This window comes from Epinephelus fuscoguttatus, linkage group LG20, assembly GCF_011397635.1.
Source record: "Epinephelus fuscoguttatus linkage group LG20, E.fuscoguttatus.final_Chr_v1".
Classification (NCBI taxonomy): Eukaryota; Metazoa; Chordata; class Actinopteri; order Perciformes; family Serranidae; genus Epinephelus; species Epinephelus fuscoguttatus.
Window position 1 is genome coordinate 3167926 of NC_064771.1, and position 26163 is coordinate 3194088.

At 39.9% G+C, this 26163-nt stretch overlaps 1 protein-coding gene across 2 annotated transcripts in view; it reads right to left on the reverse strand.

Annotated features, from left to right (window-relative positions):
* The window catches only part of LOC125881011 (RNA binding protein fox-1 homolog 3-like), a 1507594-nt gene that overhangs the window by 1091122 nt on the left and 390309 nt on the right, over window positions 1-26163 (reverse strand). For both annotated transcript variants that reach the window (XM_049563926.1, XM_049563925.1), the window contains exon 3: window positions 10037-10098. The gene's annotated coding sequence lies outside the window, so the exon portion shown is untranslated. The remainder of the gene's footprint in view (window positions 1-10036; window positions 10099-26163) is intronic.

Genomic DNA, 26163 nt, shown 5'->3' on the forward strand with positions numbered 1-26163 from the left:
GTAACTGAGAGACAGTTTTTACAGAGATTTCATTAAAATGTTTCTTTTATATTTTTCAGTAATAATTTAATCAATGTTTGAATTCATACAGTCATTAAAATGTGTTAAAATGTAATAAATAAGTTGTTTAAAAAGGGTAACTTTAATTTAAAACTGGACTAAAATACACTACCTCAAAAATAATGTTTGGTTAAAAAATCCAATGCTTTTGAATGCAAGTTTTATTTTGATGTTGAATGTCACAGGTCAAATGAACAGAGTTTAGTGAAGGGCACACCTGATGCAATATGGGTCAGGAAACAATAGGCAGCAGAGAGAAAGACAACATGCCTGCAGAGAAAAGAGCCAAATGTGGCTGCAGAGGAACAGAGTACTACAGCCTAAATTAACAATATTCTGCATGGTGTCATATTTGTGCATAATATTGTTGAAATGCCTTTATACTTTTGATATTTTCTGTTGCTGTGTTCACAGACTGGGATCTGTCTATTAACAGATGTTAGCATGATACACTTAATTGTTTGGGCCTGTGTAATTATAGACACTTGCTAAAGAGACTGTAAAAATGACTGACAGATGTATATTTTGACTCATTGGTTTTATATGTTTTATTTTCTGTAGTTTTCACGGTGTCTGATGAAAGAAAGGCGGCAAAAAATCTGAAAAAGACATCTGTATGATGTGTGGCCATTATTTATTGGACCGGTGCAGTTACAGTGTCTATTACTGCTCTGCCATTTAAACAGACCAGCTAAGAACTGTTGCATGTTGGAGTTTTGCACTGAGTTGCATCAGGCCTCTTACATGCCTGCACACACATGCACGCACACACGCACATGCACACACGCGCGCACACACACACACACACACACACACACACACTATCCCCACATGCACCGAACGCAGATCTGATGACTTCTTGTCTTAGGGTTTTATCGCTTTTTGTCTTAACCTGTTCCTGATTGATGGTGTATGTCTCTCAGTCTTTCAGTTCCTCTTTATTTGCCTCATGCTGCAACCATTGCACACAATGTTGTCGAGTTTCACTCTATCCATGGGCAAATCAGAAACACAAGTACAAATAATCAAAGTGTTATTCTTTTTGAACTCTTTTTTCATCTCTATACAGTTCGCTGAATGTCTTCTCTGACTGCCTGTAGCACTCTGACAGATCCTCCAACATCCCCCAACCCCCACCCCCTCCGCCTTCAACTCATGTCATCTGAACCACAAAAGAGCAGCACTATGTAATGTATGCAGTATATATTCACTGCCACGCTCCGATGGGCACTTGCTGTGGGAGCGTTTACCCATACGATAGCTGCTGCAAAATAATACAGCCTCATCTCCCATTCACAAAGATAATATACACATACACATACAGACAGCACACACGCGCGCACACACACACACACACACACACACACACACACACACACACACACACACACACACACAGTGGAGTGAATTCCATTAGCGTGATTTACAGTTGATCTTTAGCTGTACAGAGCTGGAGGGAAGCCTTTTATTTTCTCATTTGGAAAAGCGAGAGGGCCTCCTCTGTCTGCGGAGAGAGAGGAAGATGGATAGTGTGGTAGTCCAGGAACACCAAAGAACATCCTCTAAATACACAAACAGTGAGGGTCAATCTGTGACAATACACACACACACACACACACACACACACACGCCAGCCTAGAAACAGAGAGAGATGGGCAGAAAGACAAATAGAGAGAGAAAGAGAGTGAGAGATCTCTGTGGACTGAGCTGTGCAGTTTATACCTTCAGGCTGCCTGGAAGATTCATTAGGTACATTAAACACTTTTTTTATTGTTATTCTTCTATGTAGAGAGTTCTGTTTGATAAAGCAGGATGACATGCAAAATGGTCGCCATGTTGCAGGTGCACAGCCAGTCAAGCCATAACCACGTACCCTATGTAAAAGTAAAAAACTTCAAACTATCAACATGCAAAGAAATACCAATAAGGAAATGGCTAAGTACCATTTCTCTGAAAATATGCTTACTTTTTCAGCCTACATGTGAACATATAAATTGTCCAGTCTGAAATATTGACCAAATGTACAGTGGAGAGAAGTAAGTATCCAACATAGCAAATTTTTTTTTCTTTTAACACATATTCAATGCAGGTATTCACATGAAATTCACATCAGACATTGATATTAACTCTTTAAAACTATACAGATAAAGAAATCACATTTCAATCAATAAAAAAAATAATACACTATAAAATGGAATGACACAGAAAAAAAGGGGGCAGGTGACTTGAATCATGCCAATCTAAAGACTGTGCTTCCAAGGTTTGAACAACATGTCAAATGCTAAACCAGAGGGGAGAACACACTGGTTTGTGTTTAAACTGATATCCCTAAAGCATACAGAGCCCTTCCCCTGCCACACCTTGGACAGTCTGATCACCTGTCACTGTTTCTAACCACAGCCTTCCACCCCCTTGTTGTGAAACACCAACCTACTGTTAAAACATGGCCAGAGGGTGCATCCCTACAGCTGCAGGACTGCTTCCAATGCACTGCCTGGAGTCTGTTTTTAATTCAGGACCAAGAGGAGTACACATCAACTGTACTCTTCTACATCAGGAGCTGTGTTGAGACTGTCACCATCACCAAATGCATCCGTGTATTCCCAAACAGGAAGCCATGAATGACAATCCTCTCCTTGTATGCCACCTTTGCTCTTTTTATGACTATTTTGAGGTTATGTCTGGCCACACTGTACTGCTCTCTTTTCCCAGATCTTCTCTCAGGAGAAGCTAGACCTCCTTTGAGAGCCACTTTACTTCAAGAGACCCGACACGTGTGGAGTGGCATCCCTTATATAAGCAATTTCAGGAGCACCAGAGATCCACTGACAGACAATAGTGCATCACTGGCTGAGGGACTGAACCACTTTGCCTAATTCGAGAAAGGACGTCAATTCACCCCAGCTGGATACTGCTGACCACTTGTTTATCCTGCAGCCAAAATAGGTCAAACAACTCCTGAAAGCTATGAATGTCAAGAAAGCAGCAGGCCCTGATGGGATTCCAGGCAAAGTCTTCATTGACATCTTCAGTCACTCACTGGTGCATGCTACTGTCCCATCCTGTCTAAAGACTGCATTTAGCTAACCATGTGCATGTGTTGACTAAATGTAACCATGTGCAGATGCAGATGATCTGATCTTGGTATAGGCATGAATCTGACCATGCAGGGCTCTAAGAAGTGGTCATAGGAATCTCAAGATGAATTCTGAGTTTCATGGAGAGTCAGTGCAGAGATATCAAGACGGGCGTCACATGAGACTTCTCAAGGACATGAGCAGTCACTAAAAGCAGCAGCATTTTGGACCAGTTAAAGGCGGCCTTGGGGACAAGGCTGGCTGTGGTAGAAAGAACTTATCTTTTCTCGGTGTTAAGAAAATACCTTCCGTCTAATTTTTATAGTGGTTAGGCAGTTATGTAAAACTGCCAATTTAGCTACATTTCAAGACTTAGTAAAATATGTATACTTACAACCCAGTCACCTGAATAAATGTTAGCATTGTACATTTTTGCAAACCATGGATATGTTAAATTTGTACGTTTCATAAGTAGTAGATATGTTGAAAGTTCATTGTTCCTTTACATTAAAAATAAACTCACTATGTTGGTACAACACTGCAACTTGATGTGTTTTTACTTCACCTATAAACACGTGGTTACATTTAGCCATCACATGTATGTGGTTAGGTTCCACCCACCCCATTTGGACTTCAGCTTGCTGTTTATCATGCCAACAAAGAACAATGACTTTATCAAGACTACATCATTTTACAAATTCTGATACACTGATGACAAAAAGCATTCAATACCATCAACCATGAAATATAACTTTTAAAACTGCAGTGTACGGGCTTTAGTGAAATAACGCTTAAATGGTTCTCTTCTTACCTCACAGAAAGGACTCAAGTCTGTGACGCTGAAGGTACTATTTCCGATCCCCAGGATATAACTTGTGGGATGCCTCATGGTTCTATCCTGGGACCCCTATTATTTTAAATCTATATTAACGATATGTCAGCTGCTACAACATGCAAGCTTCTTTTATATGCCGATGAATCTGCCTTACTTGCTCTAGGGAATGATGTGAAGGAAATAGAGCATATTCTTAGTAAAGAGCTTGAGGTAGTTAACCAGTGGCTTATAGACAACAAGCTTTCTATACATCTGGGTAAAACCGAGTCGATCCTTTCTGGAACAAAAAGGAAATTAACAAATTCAAATACTCTAAAGGTCAAGTGTAATGGGACTGAAATTGTGTCTCAATCAAAGGTAACATATTTAGGATTAACATTAGACCAATCATTGACATGTGAAACTATTGCAGCCAAAGTATTAGCCATGTGTGCCAGTAAATTAAAATTCCTATACCGTAGGACAAGGCATTTTGATTTTCCCATTAAGAAATTACTTGATTTATCGCTGATCCAGTGCCACTTTGATTATGCCTGTTCTGCCTGGTTTTGTAGATTATCTGCTAAACATAAAAACAAATTACAAGTGATGAAAAATAATGTGATCCTATATTTGCTGAATGCTCCCCCCAGAACCCATACTGGTAGGGAAGAATTTAAAAGGGTCAGCCTGCTGCCAATAAGTCTTAGAGTGGAACAGCTTAAATTAAATCATACGTTTAATGTTGTAAAAGGACATGCCCCCATTTATTTCGGCATTAATGTAACTATGGTCCACACACAGCACAACCATAGCACTAGGGCCAGCATTCGATCTTGTATAGTACCTAGAATCAATAGTACAGCCGCAAGTACTTTTTTATACACTGGTATCAGGCTATGGAATAGTTTGCCACTTTTAGCCTTGTAACCTCACAGGGGATTTTTAAAAGCCATGTTAAGATGTTTTTATGGAACAAATGCAGCATATTGAATGTTGAGATTCACCAGCCATTTTTATTTATTTACTTATGTTTAATGTTTTCTGTCTTGTATTTTAGTACTTGTGTCTTTTTTTTGTTGCTTCTTAGTATGATTGTCTGTCTAGTCTTTGGTCTTATATGTTTGTTTGTCAACAACAAGGACCATGTTGGAAATAAGTGCTTGCACTTTAACATGTCATCCTTGGGAATACTGTCTTTTTCTGTCTTTATGCTAAAATAAATCAAATCAAATCAAAAAGATATGATAAGTGAAAGTAACATATCCATTATTTACAGAAATGTACAATGCCAACATTTTATTCTAACGACTGGGCTGATACTGAAATATAACTGTATAGCAGTGATTTGCAATACCTTGAAAGCATCAGAGGTGGGACCAAGACTTTGTTTTGCAAGTCAGAATTAAGTCTCTAGTCTTTGCATTAAAGTCACATGTCAAGTCCCAAGACCTAAACTGTGGGATTTCAGTCCTTAACAAGTAATAATGTGCTCTTCACCAAACGTAATGCCATTATAACAACAGAATAATGGTAAATGGACCTGCATTTGTATAACGCCTTTCTAGTCATCTGACCACTCAAATCGCTTTTTACATTACGAGTCACATTCACCCATTCACACACACATTCATACACTGGTGGCCGAGGCTACCAAACAAGATGCCACCTGCTACTCAGTTTTTAATACACTCACACACCGATGGAACAGTCATCGGGAGCAATTTGAGGTTCAGTATCTTGCTCAAGGATACTTCGACATGCAGACTGGAGGAGCCCGGGATCGACCGCTGATCTTTCAGTTGGTGGACGACCTGCTCTACCTCTGAGCCACAGCTGCCCATAATAGTATATATTTACAAACATAATGAATACTTTTAAATTAAAGTATAAATAACTAAATAAAGTGACACAAACGGTTACTTGTACCATATTTCAGACTGGGTTGGGGAGGGGAGGGGAATTGAACTATATGATCAGGGACTGAGATGCTCCATTTTAAGTTCACTTAAGCCACAGCAAACCGGAAGACCAATATAGTCATCAAACTGCATGATATCCATCATATACCTGTCCATTATTTCAGAAGTTATCCACAGTGGCTACGGTTACATGCACACCAATATTTCCCTACTATTCCAAAGATGACAATGTTCTGAATTTAATGCTGGTCATGTAAACAACATTTAAATTAGGGCTGTCAAGCAATTAAAAAAATAATAATCAATAATGATAATTTATTATAATACCAAATTGATAATAATTAATAAATAATTACATGATTTGTGATTAATAAATTAAATACATAAATTTTTGCTGTGAAAGTATTTTTAAAAATTCAATTAAAATGAATTTTGGAAGATGTGTCATGGTAAAGCTACTAGATTTTGGACACAGTTGTCCCCATCCTCGACCACCGAAGCTGGTCTGCAGTACATTGCAATTTATTTTGGGAGTCAGTCAGTCACAGGTAGATCTCCTCAGTTTGTGTCTGAACGCCTGGATGAGTGTGGCTCAACGAGGCTTACTGCTAGCACTATCAGAGGCTGTGCTAGCTTTAACATCTGGGTTTTGCTGCTAAACGCTCTGCGTTGAGGTGATATTTCAAGCTTGCAGTACTATGCAGTACTATATTTATGTGATTAATTAATTGAAATGTGAAAACGTGTTTTTGTCTAAGAACAAAAGGCAAGTCACCCCCCCCCCCCCCATTTTGTCTTACGCACACACACGCACACAGTCCAGCCCCCAAACCCCGTACACCACCTCACAGACCTTAAATTAATATGGTTTGGTTCATTTGATTGTGACCTGAGGCTATATTGAATACATCCACACAGGTTTCACTCTCACTAATGAAGGAAAGACTATTCATTTCAAGGTGAGTCAAATAATAAAAAAATATGAAAAAACATGCTGGGTGTTGAAAAATAAATTACTCAGAGAGTTGTTAAATTATCAAGGCCAGCGGCATTCTTACAGGATTTCTTTTAGTGCTGTTCCTGCACCACAAAAAACACCTTCCTGGAAAAAGTTAATTATTTTATCTGAATGTTTTTGCTTGACCCAAAGTGAAACTTTCTATTGAAAAGCAGAGTTAAAAGCAAACACCTCAACTGTTCTTAATAAAAGTAAACTAAGAGAACCTTGTGCAGGCTGTGGGGGAGCCTAGCCAACAACGTGAACTTTTCTGAGCAGAAACATCTGAACTAACCATCGTCCTAAGTGCAATGACTTCACACAGTTTATGTCATTATCATTTAAATAATAATAATACCTAAATTATTACTTTAAAAGCAGAATGGAGGTAGATTGTAATCTAAAGTGCCATTAGCTGAGTCACTGCACATTATAAAGAGGATTTCCTTCCTTTTAAACAAAGCCTATTCAAAACTCTGCCTGCTTTTTCATAACAGGAACATACATAATCCTTGATCTAAGGGCTCATTTATGATTAACGTTAACGGTTAACATTATGAACGTTATGAACGTTGTTCATACTCTGTGGTCATTTTGGTCTTATTTGTGTACGTTTCCTGAAAGCTTACAGATAAAAATTAAGCAGTACCACCAGAGATCGTGCAGGCAGTGCAGTGGTGTAGTTCTAGTGTAGTATTATGAACATAGTAAAAATTAATTCTCCGTCCACTTGTCTGGATCTATATAATGGCTGCACAGACCTCCACTATCTACAGTGCAGTCTCTGTTTAAAGGTACAGTATTACAACCTCCTCCCCCATTGCCTTGTTTGTTGTGTGAAACTTCTGACTCCACTCTCTAGTGCCATCTACTGGCTGTATCTATGCCAACCTAAAGGACACATGGAAGTATGAGGGCGATGATGTTTACAACATTTAAAATGGACAAGTCTATTTTCGTATGTAAAGGGTATTTAAAGGAGCCTTAATGGAGAGACAACCTAGGTGAGAACACAATTTTGTCATGTACTGTTCGATTTCAACCCATTCTTATTCCAAGAGCATCAATTATGGCTGTTTTTTCAATCCAATGTTATTTTAATGCATACATTACATAACTTACATACCCACATCCTGTGTGAGACCAAAACTCATTTATGTGATGTAATAACATCACATTACATTACGTAACAAATGTACTTATTTAAATCAACACCAAATCGTTTTTTTATAAACCTAACCAAGTAGTTGTTTGCTGTTTTGTTGGCTTAACCTAGCTGCAACCGTTTCGCAACATTAACCAACACAGACTACTTACTTGCAAGACTACACAATATCAGTCCAATTATAGCCCGACATGGCTGTCCTACAGTGTCGGCTCGGATCGTGAACGACAATGAGTGGTATGAGAGGCAATCAATTGCGAATTGTCTGAGATGTCTCACAACCTCACATACTTTTGTTTTCCACAGCCGTCACTTTGACCCATAGGAACACAGAGCGATCTGTGACAACTGTATGACAACAACACCCCTCAAGAGATGTTACCATACAGAGTAAACATGGAGAAATGATGGCGTGATACAGCAGAGACATTTTGGTAACTTGGTGAGAACTGCCATTAGCATCAAGCTGGCAAAGAATGTTATTTCTTCATAATGAAGGTTATAAATTAGTACAATTAACAAATAGTGGCTGAGCCTTTACCACAACTGCAGAGAGTACCAGCTTTATTTGAAACAGACTACATTAGAAACAGGCCATTATTTCCAGACACAGGTGCCTTGCACAAGGGCACCTCGGCAGTGCCCAGGAGGTGACCTGGCACCTCTCCAGCCACCAGTCCACGCTCCATATTTGGTCCGGATGGGGACTTGAACAGGCGACCCTCCGGTTCCCAACCCAAGTCCTTATGGACTGAGCTACTGCTGCTCTCACTGTATTTGTCTATTTTTTCTTTTCATCTACCCCCGTTTGTCCTGTTAAATTGAATGTGTCGTGCTCTTATTTCAAATTCAACACTTCCTGTATCCATTTAAAAATTAAAAGCCCCTTATCATTTTGGTGGAGAGAATCCCTTCATATTATAAAAAAGGCTTTTATTGTGAAGAATTTGCAGGAAATTGTTGTGGAGAATTCAGTGACTTACATAGTTTGCATACAGTAACAGCCACAGTGACTGAAATAATAACAGTAATAACAATAAAAAATATATGCATTGTGAAAGACGACCAGTGATGATAGGTGGTCGATCAACGTGTAGTCTGTCATGTCTGTCAGCCAAGTCACAGCAAGATTTAATGACTTCATAATCATGTAACCTGACATGGTGACTGTCGGAACGGATGAGCATGTTGTGTAGTCTCAATCAGGCTTTACAATGTATTTTAGCTGTATATCACATAGATCCGCTAAAGGGTGTGCATCACTGTGAGATGCTGAGGGGCTTGACAAAGACTCAATATTTGACGACCTGGAACACTAAAGATAGCCAATAAAAGGGAAACTTTTAGAATCTAAAGGGCTGTGAACAACTACAATATAGTCCCCAAGTATTATCTGAAATACAAGGGCCTTGTTTAAATATTAGAATAGTTAAAACACTGACTTGTATCATCTTAGAAGTTTCCAATATTAAACCAAGGCCACTCAGTTATATCTCCCTAATCTTAGGAAAATGCTTTGAGTCACCTAAACCGAACAATAGAAACATTCCTTTTTGCAACTGCAAACTAGAGATATTAAAAAAAAGTTTTGGGAGACAAAGTTGTGAAAACATCACCTTCCAAACTGCCCTGTTCACTTATGGGGTTTCTAGATAAAGAAGGCTCTGAAGCTTTTTTAGACTGGGAAACTCTGCAGACCACAGCCTTGCTACAGTTGTGAACCACAACCTTAAAATCTGCATAAATCCAAAAACTTTTCATTGAAAGGAGGTTATTCAATCCACCACTTCTGTGAAACAGAAGTTACAAATATTCATTTACAGCAGCTACCTCAGTTACAGCACAGTCACTTTGATAACAACAATGTGTTGTGAATTGCAACACACACCTAGCACCTCAGCTGCAGGGCTACAGTGTGCAGCGTGGTTCATTTGTCACTCCATCTACTACCCTGTCATTTAAATGCAGGCTGCGAGAGGTTGTAGAAGTGGAAAGACCTACTTATGTTAGGATGTCGGCAAAGCAGATGAGATGTCTGGATGCCTCTTCAGTTAGATGTCCGCCTGTCGAAAAACACAGAGACACACATTTAAAAATATGCTGTAGCTCAATAAAAAAAAATAGAATCACCGCCTGGCGGTTGTATGTCTCCACTAACCAATCAAGTTGCAGTTTTCATCTATTTCTGTCCAGACCAATTTGTAGCCATGACATCACTGATAATGTGTCTAGGTTGCATCTTAAGATGCGTGTGAAATAAACTTGGTTATCATTAACGTATGATTTGTTTTAGTTATGGCGTAAAATCGATTTTGTGAGGTCACAGTGACTTTGACTTTTGACCACCAACATCTAATCAATTTATCCTAGAGTCCAGGTGGATGTTTGTGCCAAATTTGAAGATATTTCCTTTAGGTGTTTACTAAAACTATGGACAATCAATCATCACTCATGTGCAATATGTATCAACAGTGAAATATATTATTTTTTACTGCTTATAATCAGATTGGATCAGATGCAATATTTAATACGCTAAACTGTGCAATATCTATACTTCCATCAATAATGTGAAATCAGCCATTCAGACTCTCTTTATTATATTTTGCTGTGTTTTACTACTGACTTATTGTTGTTGTTTTATTTATTAGGCTTTATTTTATTTATTACTTATTACGCTGACCTGTCGGTTTCTTTGTGCCGTTTCATACTCATATGTTGCACACCAGTGTTGTTCCTGTTTGCACTATCCCTGCTGCTGTAAAGTTGCAAATTCCCCTGCTATGGGACAAATGAAGAATTGTCTTATGTTTTGTTATTTGTTATCATTAAAATCGTCATCCCCAATACATACACACACACACACACACACACACACACACACACACACACATATATATATATATATATATACATAAATATATGTATATATATATATATATATATATATATATATATATATATATATATATATATATATATATATATATATATGTATATATATGGACATCATAAAGCTGTATGCCAGGAATGAGCGAGACAGAGACACACTGATGCACCTCACGAGGATCTACAGCAATTACATCAGAATTACTACTATTAATTATTTATTCATTAAAGTCATTCAATCAATCAATCAATTTTATTTATAAAGCCCAATATCACAAATCACAATTTGCCTCACAGGGCTTTACAGCATACGACATCCCTCTGTCCTTTGGACCTTCACAGTGGATAAGGAAAAACTCCCCAAAAAAACCTTTAACGGGGAAAAAAAAACGGTAGAAACCTCAGGAAGAGCAACTGAGGAGGGATCCCTCTTCCAGGACGGACAGACGTGCATTCGAACTAGATGAGTGTGGTCAGATGGTGTCAAAGAGAAGGAAGACAATCAAAACCAAGGAGGTTGAACTACCATGAGGCAGCACTGCAGATGACACAGAGTAAGACAGATCCTGAAAAGTCCACTGAAAGGAAAGGTAGCCATCAACACGTATGGTACATAGGTATAATAAGCTGGCCAAAGGAGGAGATAGAGGCCACTGATATCAAGATAAGGAATCTTTTCACAATGCATCGCTTGTCCAGCACACTAAACGTAACAAGGGGAGCTGAAGAGCCACTGTCCAGGATGAAGCAACTAACATCCAGGAATACATCAGGAAGAAGGCCCCCAAAGATATGTCATACATATATATCAAGGTGTGGATGTGACCAAGGACGAGACACCTCCACCTTGAGTAACGTTAGTATCCAGCTGGGCTTTATCTAGAGCTGGCGAGATATATTTCGGCCGCGCTTTGGAAAGCAGAGCTGGAGGGATAAACAAACATGGCACCACACTGGTAAGGTAAGACAACACATTTACATGTCGTTTTCTATATGTTCTCTGACATTTATCCTAACGATATGAGGCGGTCTTACATCAAACATAACACATTATAGGCAGGTGCAGCATCAGATTCTATTTTTAATTTATTGGAAATGGTCCCATTTGTTTCTTTGGCTTGAAAAAAGTGCAATTACGGAACCAATCTCGACCAATTTGATTTATCATGAGGGATCCACCTAAATGCAGGTCATGGGTGGTTGCCATTTTGAAAGTTGTGGGGTAGTGTGTCTGACTGAGTCAGACTCCTCTGGGTAGGGTCTTGGTAACTAGGGCTGAAAGGAGCTGTGAAGACTTCTTATTTGCTGTCAGGACTTTGTCAAGCTGCACTAAACACATTACATGATAAGTACTGAGTAATTGTTAGGGCTTTCTGTCACCATGGGTTTCAATGGAACGTTTTTGAATCCATGACACACAAATAAACACATTAACACTTCTCAGCTTGACAGTACATTTAGAACAGTCAGTTCATCATAAGTTAACACTTGTGTGTAGCTCTAATGGCGGCTACAACTGAAACTGAATTTGAGTCTATAGATAGATAAATCAGTGTGGAGCCAGCCAGCTGGCCAGACAGATGGTGATCCATGGCAAAAGAATTTCTACTAAACAGATACAGACAGCTACACCAACAGCTGGCAGCCACTTGCTCTCTTCTCGTCTCTCCCTTAAACCTGGGCAATTAAAATAGTTCTCCCTCAATAACAGGGGAGAGGAGAGAAAAATACTGGAGATGCAACTCTCCCTGGTGGAACATATAATGTCAAACTGTGTTTCCATGGTAACTGTGGACCACAGAGGCAGAGGAAAGAAAAACAAAGTAAGGTTGGGGGAAATACAAAAGATGCTGCAGTGACAGACCTCTGGGACTGTCCTTATTTCAACTCTGACCGCTGCTGCCTTCCAAACTGTGCCTGAGTGTGTGTATGTGTATGTGTATGTGTTTTCACTGGTGAGATGTTGTTGTGTGTTTGTCCCAAAGGCATTGCATTCAAAGAGGTTGATGACCTGAGGAGCAGTGCAACAGCAACAATTCAGAATCTGAAATAAAAAAAACATGCAGATAATCAAGCAGACCACACCACAAATCTCCAGATCCATCACACTGAACATACTCCAACACACACACACACACACACACACACACACACACACACACACACACTGTATACAGCAGGGGCCTGTATCACGAAGAGAGATCAAACTTTCCTGGGTTACCCAGACCTATCCTGGGTTGACTAACCCTAACAATGGCAATCAGGATAATCGGTATCATGACGCTGGATATCAACTCGGTAACTCAACCCAGGGCTGCTTTATCAAGAGCCGTGAACGCGCACGCAGCGGACCAATCACAGTCATGAGAGAAGCGTAGCATCACTGAGTGTCACTGAGCGTCCTCACAGAGCACCGTATGTGAGGGGAAAAAAAAAAGTATTTCTCATGAGGATCAGAGATTAATTCTACTAAAATATGAGGAGGAGAAAAGCAACATTACAGAAAAGGCCAACACCGTGGCAGCTGCAGGAGGAGGAAACATGCGTGGCAACGCATAACAGGATGAAAAATGTTTAGTATTAGTTTAGATTAGTTTATTTGCACATAATGTTAAAAACAGACAGTATAACATTTACAAGATTAAAAAAAGAAAAGTGCCGGAGAGGTTAGAAGCCACTAAAAGCTTATCAAAGAAATTCCCCTGTCAAAACATCAATGAAATTACGTAATAGAAAAGGAAAGAAGAAATAGAGGAGGATAGAGGGAAAAATCAAGACAAAACAAGGTAGCAAATAAAATTACGTGTAGGTTAAATTACTCATCACTGGTTCAAGTAGCTACTGTACCTGTACCTGTACATCTGACACTGATCACACCTTTGAATCCCATGAAATCAATGCTGCGCAGATGAATTGCATGTATTACAATTATCGTCTAACGTCACTGCATCTGATAAATTGGTCTTCTTTGTCATAACGTTATATATGCTACAATAGAGCTTAAAGCTGACGCCACAATTAAATCATATCAACACCAAATTGATAGTCTGAATAAAATCATCCTGATATTGAGCTGTGTTAGAAATTAACAGCTGTGCAGAAATATACCTAGTGTCCCTCTTTAAAAAACAAAAAGGAAAATCTCTCAAACACCATGAAGTGTAGACATGATAGGCTACTTTCCACATTTCCAGCAGCAAAGCTGTCAGTTAGGCCCATTATCTTTAACAGGGATCATTTCCTCCAACAAAACAAAATGTTGGCACTAATTAATGGTGCTATTAAGTGTCCGCAAATGATCAGTTTCTTTCTTATGAAGGGGTGGGATGAAATTTCAGCTTCTTTCCACTCCTTTTTGAACAATCTTTTCATTGTCTGTTGTTGTTGTTGTTGTTGTTTTCTTTTCTTTTTTAATGTTCAAAATAAACTTTCAAATCAAAATCAATCAAATTAATTAAACTTCCCGTCATGACTGGGCTGCATTTCTGTCAGTGGAGTCATTTTTTTCCCAACAGCTGATTGGCCAGTGGGTGGTGCTTTTTATAGGATCAGATTCAACCCTGAACTTAACCTGCTCTGGAGCAGGATAGCCGTTCAGAGTAAGTTACCATGGTGATCTACCCCGATAAGAACTGAACCGGCTTTGTGAGACCGAAAACCCAGGGTTAACCCTGAAGTTACCTCGCTAAGACATTAATCCTGCTTCGTGATACAGGCCCCAGGTCCCTATAGAATGGGTGGAGGCAGCTTTTTATTTGTCCAGATGGATGGTAAAGTTAATTCAGCGGAGACTGCGTCAGTGTAAAAAAAACACAACTGAGCTACTGGTAATAGTCCTAAAGAAGTCCTAACAGAGCAAACGTTCATAACACCAGTTGAAACAATGTACCATTTTGCAATGTTCTAAAAATGTGCTGGTTCACATTCACACAAATGCAATTACATAGGACAGTGTATCATCTCTATGCAGCAACTCTGTATATCTGTTCTGATTTCCAGCTTTTCTGGCTTTTATTTGTGGCTGAATATAATTTGTAAGTTCTTAAAATATGGATGAGGATAGTGATAGTGAGATACTGGCTACTGCTGCATTTATAGTAGGGCTGGGTGATATGGACTAAAATTCATATCTGGGTATTTTCAGGCTGAACGGCAATACACAATATATACAGTATATCTCGTGTTATCTATTAAATGGGTCACATGTTCAGTTGCAAGTCAAAGACACATTTGAGATGTCACAAGCACTATGAAAACAGAATGTGATCAAAATAAAATGCAGAGACAGACAGGGCACCTGCCGCAGCAAGCGAACGAGTCATCTGCAATCATTTTGACTTGATCAGAGACTTCACCACAAGCTGATTGGATGTTGAAACAGGTGATGTGCTTTTCGTTCTTAAACCAGCCGCTGGGGATTTGCAACCGTTATGGTGCGAGCATTTTACTCACATTTGCGACTAAAAATAGTTTTGTGCGAGCAAAAGGAGTCATTCAGGAGTGTGCTGTGCGAGTACTGATTTAAACCAGCAGCAGAAACAAAAGGCGAATCCTGCCGTTTGTGGGTTGAAAGGGGGTCACAGACAGGAATACGGCAGAGCACTATGGCCACTACTATGGCCACTACGCCCGGCTCCATGTTCAATAATTTCCTCTTCGTTGGTGTCATGACTGCCCAGAAGTACCTGAACAGCCGAGCCGTGGCGGCACACAGGTATGTGATGTGTCAGAGGAGAAACGAGCCATTCACATTTCTCTCTTTGTGGCAGGTAACGGTCCACAAACCTCACCGCACTGAAGGGACTGTTCTTAACTTATCAGAGGAGGAGGGTGGCTGGTTGATTTTTATTTTATTTATTTATTTTTTTCTGATCCCCCTTGTAGCCACAAATATTTTGCCTTGAGCTTTTCAATTTCAATTTCAATTTCAATTTTATTTATAAAGCCCAATATCACAAATCACAGGGCTTCAACAGGGGTTGAGGCATTTTTCTTTTTCACCACCCAGTAGCATTATCCCCACCGCTCACAGTCACTCACAGAGACTGACCTCTGTTGGTGCATACTGTGCACTCTAATACATTGCCTTAATACAGGATCTCTGTATCAGTTTAATAGAAAGAGGAGCATCTGTGTTTTTGACGGTATTGAAAATTAGGGGTCATCCCTATGTTCCCAGGGTTCTATGTTTCCCGGGTTCTATGTTCCCCACTTAACCCTGCAAAAAAGCTTCTATGTTCCCCGCTTACACAAAAAGGGTTCTATGTTTCCTGCTTGGTTGAGCAGGCAACATAGAACCTGGGAAACATAGAACCTTTTTTTGTGTAAGCGGGGAACATAGAACACAGGAAACATAGAACCCTGGGAACATAGATATGCTCCCGAAAATTATACCTTTGGGATTTCTAAATACCCTGGTATACCGTGATACATCGATACCACCCAAGCCTAGTTTTGATTGCTACTGCTAATTGGTGGCTTGTTTCATTCAGACCTCAATTTTCTGCATGCTGCTCTACCTTTTTGGTTCACCACTCACACTTTTATTTCCTGCCTTTTAAATCAAACTCATTGAATCTAAACTTCAGTCAACATCATCACTGGATATGCTTCGAAATAGGAGCAACTTTCTTTTTGGCAAAAAAAACAACAAAAAAAACAAACAAAAAAAAAACGAATATAGTGAAGGCTTGCAATGCTTTTACAAAACAGCTGACTGGCACCTGCCAGTGCACAGTTTCCTTTTATAAATCCCAAATCAACTTAGAATTGTCCACACATGGATCCGCATTATGTTTTGCCCTCTACATGCCCACATTCAATTATAAATGATCAAAGCACAGCACCTCATGAATGCTGATGCATAAAAATTAGCCTGATTTAGTGCCCTATAGAGGGTGTCAAAGCACCATGGTCTCAAATGTGCTCGCCACTTGTTTTGTTGTTGATAACAGTGTTTTCTACATGGAACTGGGTTGTTGTTAGTTGTATGTCCAACCCCCAACCTAAAGAAATGGATTGCACTTTGTCACCCTGAAGTCTAAGCTCCTGCTGGTATAGCTCTTATGGCCACTGAGGCATGCAAATCCCCTGACCACAATAAGGTGCAACCCCTCAGGGTGGAATACTGAAAAATAAAATAAACAAAAAATAAATTAAAAATTAAGAAAAAATAAAATAAAAAATACCCTTCATCCAGGCACAACTAACATCTTAACATTTATCTTATTGGATGGCCATTAGGCATCTAGACACATGAAATAAATTTGAACCTAATAATTACAATAACCTCACTATAGCCAGTATTTTCCAAAGCTAGTCTTATGAAATAAACTTCTCAAACTAAAAGAACTAACAAACACAACAGATATAGGCTAGAGCAGAACATTTTATACTTTTTTGTTTTGTTTTGTTTTGTTTTTGGCATTTTTTTGTTGTTTTTTGGGGGGAGGGGGGTGTCAGCAATTTAACAGATTTCTCTTCACTCCACTCTCCTTTGAGGTGCTGAAAGCTGCAGAAGTAAAAAGTTAATAAAAGCTTTGTAAAAATCGCTGTGATTATCAAAAAACAGCGTGCAGAACTAGAGGCTGGGCGGGGCTTTATGTAGGGGTCTGGCACACACAGGGCATTTGTCCTCAGTATGTGACATGCAGCAGGCACTCATCTCGTGCTGTGCTTGTGTGATTGAAGAAACGTTCGCACTGACAGGCTCACACTCTATGCTCACACTGCTATATTTACTTTAGTTACATATTAAGTATTTCACAACACGAGATGCTACAACGAGTTTAATGGAGCTTCCCTTTACTGCTGCATTCTGCCTCACTGAGACTGAGAAACCTGACGCCGATGCATCTTGGCTCATTTGCATACTAAACAGTGATTGTGTGTTTACTGGGGGGAGGGTCTCTGCCGACTGCAGACAGTAGATCACACACAGCCAGCACACAGCATGGAGTGGAGTGGAGACAGATGAGAAAACTTTTCTGTTTTGTGCTTTTTCAGTGGATTTGATTTGAGTGGGCAAGACATTTGTTTAAGGGGGCATTGCCCCCTCTTGCCCCCGCGTAGAACCGGCCTCATAACATGCTCACGTTATTAGCACATGCCTAAGGCATTTTACATTGTATAAATTAGCCTTGCTGGTGGCTCCTTTGGTCTGACATCCCATTAGTCCGATGTCCCGTTGTTCTTATATGTGATTATACTAGGCTATACTGTATTTGTGTACCACAGAGGATCAGCAAACACAACAAAAGTAGGCTACTGGTCAAGATACAAGTGTCATAGAGAGGAGAGAATGAAACACCATAACCTCTTGTTATTAACTCTGGGGTCCGGGTTGTGTGGGGAGCTCTCCGCAGTGCTGAATGGCTCCCGGTAGGCGTATTTCTGCCTTGATGGTGCGCCGCGACTGGCTTTGGGTCAGCTGGAAAAGGCTTGAGGTGAAGCAGGCTCACAGCTTATGTGTTTGCCACTTTCTTTTTCATTTTAACCCACACCCTTATCTTTTCCTAACCCTAACTAAGTGGTTTTTGTGCCTAAACCTAACCAGACTTTAACCACAGGGCATCATGATGATTTCGGAACAATGGGACTTCAGAACAATGGGTTTAATATGGTCAGAACAATGGGATATCGGACCAATGGGTTGTCGGAATAATGGGCTGTCGGACCAATGGGCAGACCCCTTGCTGGTGATCCATTCCTCTTCTCATATAAAACCAGGGACAACAGCCACATTCAACAAAGGTAATGGTGCATAATTTGGCTCCATCACAACTCACAAGGTTCACCGACAAAACAAGTGTCTTATATTAAACATGTTTTCTAAACAAATACAACATGCTAACGTTATTACCACAAGCCTTTGGCATTTTACATTGCGTATATTAACCTTGCTACAAGTGGAGATTTTAATCAGGTGTGCACCTGCACACCCAGCACACACCTGATTAATCCCTTAATCCAATAGTATAGGACAGGAAATGGGGAGCTGGTGCACAGAGCCTATTCTGGGCCTCAAGGGGGGACATTATTAATGTTGTAAATTATACTGGTGACATTGTGATCTAGGCACCAGTGTTGTTTCACATGGCGGCACCATTTGGTGGGACTTAAGCCTTAACATGGGCCTGACCTTGTAATAGATCTCCAATTAAAGTATCAAATTGGCTATCTGAAATAATTAATAATTATTAATAATAACTACTGATTATGTTAAATAATGTGACTTAATTTACATTAAATCACCTTGTGGGGCACCATTCCCGAAAAGGGAAAACAATAGCCAGTTAAAGGTATCAGTCTCAAAAAGTTCACTAAACTATCAGTTTGGAATTCATGATCAATAATTAAATTAATAAGCATAACCAAAATGAATTGTAAAGCCTGTAGGATTTTGGAGTTCCTGACGCAGCAGAGGTTGACTATTCATTCAGTCTTGTGCAACATGATATTTATTCATAAAGTAAGCAAGCATCAAAACACACAAATACTAACTAACTAACTATATACAAGCTAGGTGTATATATGTGTGTGTGTGTGGGTGGGTGTGTGCAAGAGAGAGAGACAGAGACAGAGAGAGAGAGATAAAGACAAAGGCGGGTGTGGTAATCAAAGGGCCGTTTGGCCTACAAAACAAAATAGCTGACAACAGAAAACTACTAGATGGCCGAATCAAAGCTGGCTTCAGACCGGGGGGAGAGTTTGTCTGACCATGTGGTCAGGACAAAGACAGTGGAAAAGAAGTGGGAACTTTGATTTGCATCTTGGTTGTAGCTCTGTTGAAAGCCTGTTTGTAAATGAGTCTATGAGAATTTGATATGTGTCGCAAACGGTCTGGATCAATGCAAAGGATGTTTAGTTTCATGCAAGACGTTGTCTGTGAACAACATTAGCAAACTAAACACTTAGCTTAGCAACCAATGACCTAAGTGCAAAAAATCACAACAATTACTCAAGAAACAGCATTAAATCACAAACAACAAAAATGCCGAATGCATTTAGCATACAGGTATGAGAGTGGTCCCAATCTTTTCATTTAACTTTGGACGAGAAAATAAAGCAAGTGTACTTCCCAAGTGTTTAACTATTCCTTCTTTAACAGATCACTTTGAATTTGAAACAAATCTTGGGCAGACTTTTGTCAAAATGAAAGTGTTGATCAAGGATCAGCTCTGTCTTTCAGTTCACATGAAAGCGATGAACCTGAGAGGCATCTCAAGTCTCTAGGAATCAAGATCAGCACACTAAGAAGCTTCATAACCCCAGGCTGATATCGGTACACATTTCTAAATGAAAGGCTGGGAATGTTCTATAAGGCAGCAAGATCAAGGGCACAGGCTAATGGCAAGGTAGGTTTAAATCATCGTAGCATTCGGCAGTCTTGCTTAGCCTGTACAGCTGTGATAAAGCTATGCCCAGTTGTTAAATTACCGATCCTTGAATGGATAGAAGAAAGAGTCGCTTTGTGGTGTGCTGCTCTTGTTAGCCGGCAGAAGAAGGCTGGAAAAAGCTGTGGTTCCGGATGCAGTCTTTGTTGTGTCCTTGTTCCGAAGGTGCAGATCCAAGGAAGCTGGTCGCTCAGGGTCTTTGCAGAGTTATACGTTGGGGTGCTAACTGGAAAGTTAGTTTCAAACCTTGTTTTTGCACCTCTATATTGTCTGGTTCAGGTTTGCCTCTGCCTTGAGCGTGAACAAGTCATGGTCCAGGAGAAAGAGACTCTGAGAGGTCTGTCTGGGCTGGCCAGAGGCCCAGGAGCTAGAAGTGGTGTGAGCTGGTCGACAGCTCAGAAGCAGGAGGAAGACTGTCTGAAGTGAGTGACGCAGAGCCTATGCCGTAGATATGACATCGATTCAACTAAGAAGTATAAATTCCTACAAACTGGCACAGTGTTTTCTGTTCTTCCCTCAGCACCCACTACTCACCCATTGAAAGTATCTTTACCAGGAGGAGATATCCACACAGCAAAGCACACAGTGTAAGCCAGCCTACCCAGGGCTTCATTCAAAATACTGCTCCTCCCTAGAGCAGCCAGGAGCAGCATGAAAACATTGCACTTCACACTTGGCTTTGCAAGTTTGCAAAATGGAAAAAAAAACATTTCATAATTTACAGCCTCCTCTTCTGGGCTGTACTGGCAATTAAAATTGATTCAGAGCTTGTAACCTGCAAGTCCACACAATCACATTAACTGACACTAATGCATCAGCCAAGCCTGTAGGCAAGTTTGTCAATGCTACCACATTCTAACAGCCATCTTCTAGGGGTTTGTTACTGAAACATGAGTAGCAGTTCATATTTGAAAATCCTGGTGCTTCATCTGTAATCAGCCAGTCAAAGCATGTAACATCTATTTGTAATCAGCAATCAAAACTAAGGAACAGCTAATAATCAACCAATCAGAAGGAATCTTATACTTTGTATGCAGTCAGCTTCACCAATTAGATGTAATGTTCTGCCACAAATACAGTGAAAGATACCACAGAGATCATGGGGGAATTTCCCAACAAGCAAGCAAACGCTAAACAAATGCTAAACAAATGTTAACTGAAGAGGGTTAAAGGGCTGTTGGGTTTTGCTTTCCTTTGCTTTGGCTGATGGTTTAACTTTTTAAATGACAAAAAATATTAAGGGATTGGTTGGGGTCTGATGACTCCCAGTGGGGGAACATATAGTGTAGTTGACCTTACATGACTTCAGTCAGATAACCTGACATAAACTCTTACAGTGTAGATGACCTGATGTGACTTCAACCAGATGACCTGACATGCCTTTGACCAAATTTTGTTATGTGAGGAGAAGCAATTGTTCCCAGACATGTGTATCTGAATAACAGGAAAGAGCAGCTTAAGTGATGGGAAGTACCTATGGTACCTACAATGCTTGTTTGTCAGACAGTATTGTCATGGTGTACCAATTCTTTGGCTTTCTCGAGATTATGTCTCAGCTTCTCTTGTTCTAAGTCTTGTTTATGCTACAATGAGTGTTGGCAAAATCAAACGCTTTCATGAAGCAAAACGTTCGAATAAAACAAAATTTTCAATGCCACTATGGAGCTGCTTTGTAGAGACTTCACAGGGCACCAACGTAATGGCATCATAAGGTGAAAGATTAAGTGTGATGTCACAGTTGAAGGGATGGGAGTTTGGAAAATTTGCTGATTTGCTTTATTGATGACATTGAGATGTAAAGATCGATACATCATCTGTTTCAATTGTACTGAAATGTTCAAATGGCAAAATATAGTTTCATGGGGAGATGCATGCCGACAGCATTTTATTCTTTATGTCTGGTCTTTCTAGCAGAGTGGAGGCCTGTAATGGTGAGTGGCAGTATGACATGATACCCTGATAATAGAATAGTAAGTAGGTAAAGGCTGATAAAAGATGTATAGAAAAGGCTTTATTTTATCTCCTCTTTTCAATATTCCATATCTCCCATGCTAATCTAAATGTCAAAAACTTTCTTATGTTATGTTGGTGAAGATTCTTAGTCATCCAGGTCATGGTAATCTTAAGTGCTATATTGTAGGCAACTGGACTTGCTTGAGTTTCTTGAAGAGATTTCACCTCTCATCCAAGAGGCCTCTTCAATTTTAATAGACTGGTGCAGATACAGGAGAACCAGCTCCTCAGGTCAAAACTCAGCTATCTATTTACATCTACAGGAGAAGGGACACTCCTTTGAGGACAGCAGTGTACACATTTTGGACAAGGAAGATAGATGGTTTGAAAAAGGCATGAAAAAAGTCATCTAAGTCAAACAGAGGAGGTGGCCTATAACACCACTTATCGCCCACCTACAATGCAGCCTTGAGATCCTGGACCCATCTAACCCTAACGAACCACATGATGGCATGATGGTCGGGTGGGTGAATGACTCACATCTGACTCAAGCCTGCAATTCTGCACCAGTACGTTAGAACTGAAGAAGCCTCTTGGAAGAGAGGTGAAACGTCTTCAAGAGAGTCAAGCAAATCCAGCTACTTACAATATAGCACTTGGGATTTCTTATGACATGTTTTGTCTTTAGGTCAAATTTGGCAATACATCCGACTGGCTTTACAACCACAGGCCACATGTAGCCACACCAGTTCAGGATTCACATCCAGCATTTTCATCTGCAAGATCATCTGAGACCAGCCACCAAAACCAAAAGTTTCTGCACAAACCATAAGAAAGCGGCTCAGGGAAGCTCATCTGCATGTTCCCCGTTAAGGTTTTGATCTGACAGCAGTTTGTCATAACTGACTTGTGGGGTTGTGAGGCTGGTTGGATGTGCTGCCAAATTCAAGGAAATGACATTATAGATGGCTTATGGTAGTGAAATAAACATTCAGTTCACAGGCAACAGCTCTGGTGGACACTCGTGCAGTCAGCACACCAATGGCACGCTCCCTCAAAACATGTTACATCTGTGACATCGTGGTGTGTGATCAAATTGCATATTTTAGAGTGGTAATGATGTTTTTCAATCAGCATCTTGATATGCCACACCTTTCAGGTGGATCTTGGAAAAGGGGAAGCCCTCACTAACAGATTTTAAGAAATTTGTGACCAAAATTTGAGAAATATAATTGTTTAGTGCACAAAAAGTCTTAGATCTTCAACTTAAACCTTTGAAAAATGAGAACAAAAACAAAAGTGTTTAAAATTTTTGTTCAGTATAAATTTGAGCACGTGCAGCACTGAAAAATCATTGCATATCAGTAGACTACAAATCTCTTCCAAAATTCAAGACAGTGTAGCTCCTCAACAAACAAAGCCATGCTGTGGTGTACAGTGTGTTTGTAGGAGCTACTGGCCCACTGTCACAGAATGATTTATTGAAATATTACCCTGACCATATTAACAAACAGGGTTGGTCCAGCTCCCAGTCTGCAGCTGCCTGTGAATAACAAACACACTGGGGGAATCCATGCAGACCAGCACCCTAAAACAACTCTTATAGATATTAATATTTTCTTTCCTTGTCATTGTTTATTTATTTACCAGCCTTCCGACCCACTCTCTCCAATAATAACACAATCCATCCTGTCAGATTTATGCTATTAAACAGGGACAAGGGCTGGGGGAGGAGTGGAAGGTACATGGCTCTGCATGAGTGTATATTTGCTGCTTGTATATTTCATGTGCTTATGTTTCAGCATATGAGTGTGTGTGTGTCAGCAGCAGGGGAGTGTTTTGAGAAGGTGATGAGGGCATTGTGGGAGTGCTAGAAGGGGCTGTAAGAGGCCCGTTGAGGTGTTTGGCTAATGCTGCACTTTGAAATAGAGTTCTACAGAAGCCACTCGCGACCAGGAAGTGAAAGTAATCTCTCCTCTATCTCATCCATCCTTCTGTTGACTCTCCTCCCTTCTGCTACTTGTCTTTCTCTTCTTCCCTCTGTTCTGATTCTCCTTGACTCACTCTCCTCTCTTCATTTAACTCCCTCAATCTCTCTCTCCCTTCTCTCTCTCTCTCTCTCTCTCTCTCTCTCTCTGCTTGTAACCTTCATGGTTGCAAACTGTTAAAATGTCCAGAATTATTGGGATGGAGGTTTCAGAAAGGAACAGGAGCTCAAAAATCGAGAAATTGAACCATTTGAACCCTGTGACCTACTCATTCTGCCTTATATTATCTGATTAGTCAGTGTATTGTTATTCTGAGCTGTGGCTCAGAAGGTTGAGAGGGTTGTCCACTACTCTGAAGATCGGTAGTTCGATCCCTAGTTCCTCCAGTCAACCTGTCAAAGCATCCTTTAGCAAGATACTGAACGCCAAATTGCTCCCAATGACAAGTGTGCAGGTGTGTTCAAAACTGAGTAGTAGGTGGCACTTTGTATGGTAGCCTCAGCCACCAGTGGGTGGGTGAATGTGTCTCGTAGTGTAAAAAGCATTTGAGTGGTCAGAAGACTAGAAAGGTGCTACAGTTTCACTTACCAGCATCAAGATACATATTTTGTGTCACTAAACAGCCTAAAAATATGCAATATGTTTTCAAGCCATATCCCCTAGCCCTAGTTGTGGCCTTACAGTAATAACCACTGATGTCGAGTTCAGAGTACAAAACATTTTTGTCTGTTCTGACAGTCACTGTCAGATAAGGCAATTGTGGAGTTATAAAAATATTGCCATGATTTGGCCGGTAGACATGACAGACTACACGTCATCATCTTTCATAATGTGTGTGATATCATCAGATTATATTTGTCCTATTTTTATTATTATTACTGTTATTATTATTTCAGTCATTATGGCTGTTCATGTCCCAGAAAAACTGAAGTGCCACAAAATGTTAGGAGCTACAATTGAAGTACCATTTGAAAACTGTGCAAGTCACTGAATCCTCCACAACAATTTCCTCTAAATGTTTCACAATAAAAGCCTTTTTAGAAAATGAAGAGATTCTCTCTACCAAAATGATAAGGAGCTTTAAATTTTAAACGGATATAGGAAGTGTTGAGTTTGAAATGACAGCATGATGTGTTAAATTTAACAGGGCAAATGGGTACGGACTAAAAATGAAAATTAAAAACATACAGAAGGAATAAAAAAAATAAAGGTCTGTCTTTGGAAATAAAGGCATCTTTCTAATGTAGTGTGTTTCAAATTAAGCTGGTACCCTCTGCAGTTGTGGTAAGTAAAAGCCCCACCACTATGTGAATTTTACTCCTTTATAACCTCTACTATGAAGAAATAACCTTCTTTGCTAGCTTGATGTGAATGGCAGTACTCAATGGGTTGCTGAAGTGCCTCTGCTGTTTCATGCCAGCATTTTTCCCTTTTTCTTTTATGGTAACATCCCTAGAGGAAATATCCAAAAGGACGTCGTGGGGCATCCCAGACCTGGCGTCGTTTGTCGTGTACTATGACACATTATAGAGGATAAAATAAGGGATAATTGCACACGACTCTCATTGGTGTTCATGATCTGAGCTGACACCATACAACGGCCATGTTGGGCTATAATTGGGCTGATATTGTGTAGTCTGAACCTGGCATTAGTTGTGATAAGACACAGAAAATGGACAGCAGTCCCATAAAGTCCCATGTTTTGTTGACCATCCATTCTCCCTGGCCTCCTTCCTCTTTAAAATTGTCCCCTCACTTCCTCCTCCGACAGATTATAGTCAGAATGTCAACAGCCATGAACAGATTCTGTCACTACAACATATACACACCTTTATTTTTTTCTTCTTTTTTTATGATTTGCCAAAATGACTGGTGTGGTTGTTTTTCTGACAGTCTTGTCAGTTTG